The sequence below is a fragment of the Anabrus simplex genome, chromosome 2 (genome assembly GCF_040414725.1).
Source record: "Anabrus simplex isolate iqAnaSimp1 chromosome 2, ASM4041472v1, whole genome shotgun sequence".
NCBI classification, from domain to species: Eukaryota; Metazoa; Arthropoda; class Insecta; order Orthoptera; family Tettigoniidae; genus Anabrus; species Anabrus simplex.
In genome coordinates, this window is record NC_090266.1 from 906,907,844 (window position 1) to 906,911,565 (window position 3,722).

At 47.7% G+C, this 3,722-nt stretch overlaps 1 non-coding gene across 1 annotated transcript; it reads left to right on the forward strand.

Moving 5' to 3' along the window:
• Positions 1-3,509: 3,509 nt before the first annotated feature.
• Positions 3,510-3,616, forward strand: LOC136865045 (U6 spliceosomal RNA). Its single transcript, XR_010859434.1, has one exon. It is a non-coding gene; the product is annotated as a U6 spliceosomal RNA (small nuclear RNA).
• Positions 3,617-3,722: the final 106 nt, after the last annotated feature.

Here is a 3,722-nt window from a genome sequence, read left to right on the forward strand (position 1 = left end):
GTAAGGATGAACCTATTTCCTTGTGAGATTCAAAGCATTATTTTAGTGAGTTACAAAAATCGTCCAGGTATGGCACATAAACTGCTAACTGTTGGCTCTGAATCTCAACAACGATCGAAAATTCCCATCATTTTGGTCCGGTTCTTCAAGGCTTATACATTTTTTCGGGAGGGGCCCAGGCCCCCTGGGCCCCCCCCCCCCCCTCATATACGCCCCTGCTGCGGGAACACCAAATTTTGGTAACTTGGCGACTCCAGAAACTATGAAAACTGTGAAAATAGTCAGCAGGATATGAACACAATCGCCAATAATTGTAAGTTTATTTAACACGTCCAAGGAACACGCGTCAAATCTGGAAACCGTCCAATGGTTTTTCTACTTTCTTTCTTAATCAGTTTACTCTGCACGGTCGGTTTTTCCCTCGGACTCAACGAGGGATCCCACCTCTACCGCCTCAAGGGTAGTGTCCTGGAGAGCCAGACTTTGGGTCGGGGGATACAACTGTGGACAACGACCAGTACCTCGCCCAGGCGGCCTCACCTGCTATGCTGAACAGGGGCCGTGTGGAGGGAAGGGAAGATTGGAAAGGACAGGCAAGGAAGAGGGAAGGAAGCGGCCGTGGCATTTGCCTGGAGGAGAAGTGGGAAACCACGGAATACCCTTTCGTAGATGGCTGAGGTGGGAATCGGATCCACCTCAGCTCTTCTGGAAGTAGTTTTCCGTGGTTTCCCACTTCTCCTCCAGGCAAATGCCGGGATGGTACCTAACTTAAGGCCATGGCCGCTTCCTTCCCTCTGCCTTGTCTATCCCTTCCAATATCCCTATCACCCCGCAAGGCCCCTGTTCAGCATAGCAAGTGAGGCCGCCTGGGCGAGGTACTGGTCATCCTCCCCAGTTGTATCCCCAGACCAAGGGTCTGAAGCTCCAGGACACTGCCCTTGAAGCGGTAGAGGTGGGATCCCTCGCTGAGTCCGAGGGAAAAACCGACCCTCGAGGGTAAACAGATAATGAAGAAGAGGAAGACATCAGATGGTCTTGTTTTCAGTGTACATCAAAGATTAATTTTCTCGCGTCCGTCCTGTGGTGTAGTGGTTAGTGTGATTAGCTGCCACCCCCGGAGACCCGGATTCGATTCCCGGCTCTGCCACAAAATTTGAAAAGTGGTACGAGAGCTGGAACGGGGTCCACTCAGCCTCGGGAAGTCAACTGAGTAGAGGGGGGTTCGATTCCCTCCTCAGCCATCCTCTAAGTGGTTTTCCGTGGTTTCCCACTTCTCCAGGCAAATGCCGGGATGGTACCTTACTTAAGGCCACGGCTCCTTCCTTTTCTCTTCCTTGTCTATCCCGTCCAAACTTCTTATCCTCACATAAGGCGCCTGTTCAGCACAGCTGGTAAGGCAGCCTGGGCGATGTACTGGTCCTCCTCCCTAGTTGTATCCCCTGACCCAAAGTCACACGCTCCTGGACACTGCCCTTGAGACGGTAGAGGTGGAATCTCTCGCTGAGTCCGAGGGAAAAACCAACCCTGGAGGGTAAACAGATTAAGAAATAAATAAATAAAGAATTTTCTCGCATCAAATGCAGAAGAATAATTCGTACTGACACATACGTCTGGTGGCAATAGCATGTACGGTACATTTCAACTTCAGGACGCAGACTAAACTCTTCTCGTAAGAAACAAATGTATAAGTATTTCATCCTTCTTGAATGATATGCTTCACATATTTTAATTAAATCCTCAAGGATGGCCGCCATATCCGAAGCTCGTTGTTGTTGTGAACCAAATCCCTCTTCCTGGACGGTATCAAATATGAATGAATAGATGACTACGCTGCCGGCCCCGCGGTGTTGGAGTAGCGTGTCCTGCCTATTACCCACAGGTCCCGAGTTCGATTTCAGGCCAGGTCGGGTTTGTTTACCTGTATCTGAGGGCTGGTTCGAGGTCCACTTAGCCTCCATGATAACAATTGAGGAGCTAACTGACAGTGAGATGGCGGTCTCGGTCTAGAAATCCAAGAATAACGGCCGAGAGGATTAGTCATGCTGACCACACGGCACCTCATATTCTGCAGGACTTCGGGCTGGGCAGTGGTCGCTTGGTAGGCCATGACCCTTCGTAACTGTTGCGTCATGGATTTTGGTTTGTTAGATGACTGCGATCGTAACCTCAACTGGGTGTTCAATTCTGTGTCAGATAACTTAGGAGATGAATTTAAATTACCCCTCCTCTGCCTACCTCTTGCGATCTTGAATTTCATAACTCATTTTATCACAAAGGCATCCAGGAAATCTCACCTAATTCCCATTTTTAATCTTCATGGTCACATGCCTATTGAGCAGATAGCCAGTTAGAATTCTTGTCACTTGCACCACATATACCAACATACTGAAACAAAGAATTTCTTCCTTAATGTGTATCCTTATTTCGACCCAATTACAGTACAATTCGCTTGTAAATATTTTGAATCCAATATTTAGTTAAGTACGCTATTTTATAACGTACTTCAAAGTTTAAATTTTATTACTGGAATTCTCTGCCAAGTGGTCAGGAACTTGCTGGCAGCAGTCAGTGAAATGTAGGAGGTTCGTGTCTGTTGGCTGTTTTCCAGACGTACTGTAAGTTACTGGAGGAAACATCCCGTGAGGAAAGTCGCTGTAGTCAGCCTACATAACTCTGATGGAAAATGGTCCGTGTCGCCGAACAGGAACGGAATATTAAAACTTATGTTCTTTCTGTTCGTCATTCAAATAGAGGCCATTGTATTTCCTGGTACATGCCGGTAAAGATCAGTCGAACATTTGAATTTATACTCCATGTAGAGCCCAAAATCGATTATCATTATTATGTTTCCCAGTGCGTTCCACAATGTAACATTTTTAACTCGCACTTCTCAATGGATTTTTCAGCATTGTGAATTCTGGGAATTCTGAATGAAAGGGTTGAGTTACCACAGAAAAAAGCTCATAAAGAGAATACATGTAATTTCTACAAATTTTCAGAAGTTATCTTTGCCACATGATAAAGTTTAAAAGGCTTCATTCCTTTAACATTTCAGGAAAATGAGTTGCCTTATATAACATCAATATTCTTCTTCTTCTCCTTCTTCTTCTTCTTCTTCTTCTTCTTCTTCTTCTTCTTCTTCTTCTTCTTTATCTGTTTACCCTCCAAGGTCGATTTTCCCTCGGACTCAGCGAGGGATCCCACCTCTACCGCCTCAAGGGCAGTGTCCTGGAGCTTCAGACTCTGGGTCGGGGGATACAACTGGGGAGGAAGATCAGAACCCCGCCCAGGCAGCCTCACCTGCTATGCTGAACAGGGGCCTTGCGGGCGGGGGGGGGGTAGATTGGAAGGGATAGACAAGGAAGAGGGAAGGAAGCAGCCGTGGGCTTAAGTTAGGTACCATCCCGGCATTTGCCTGTAGGAGAAGTGGGAAACCGCGGAAAACCACTTCCAGGATGACTGAGGTGGGAATCGAAACCCCCTCTACTCAGTTGACCTCCCAAGGCTTTGTACTCGCTTCGGCGGTACATATACTAAAATTGGAACGATACAGAGAAGATTAGCATGGCCCCTGCGCAAGGATGACACGCAAAATCGTGCAGCGTTCCACATTTTTTGAGAGCGGCAGGCTCCCTGCCCACGACTGCAATGCTGCGAGCCTCTGCCCACCCAGTGTTCATGCTCATACGCGGCGCTCAGTAACCGCTCGCCCTTACGCGGGC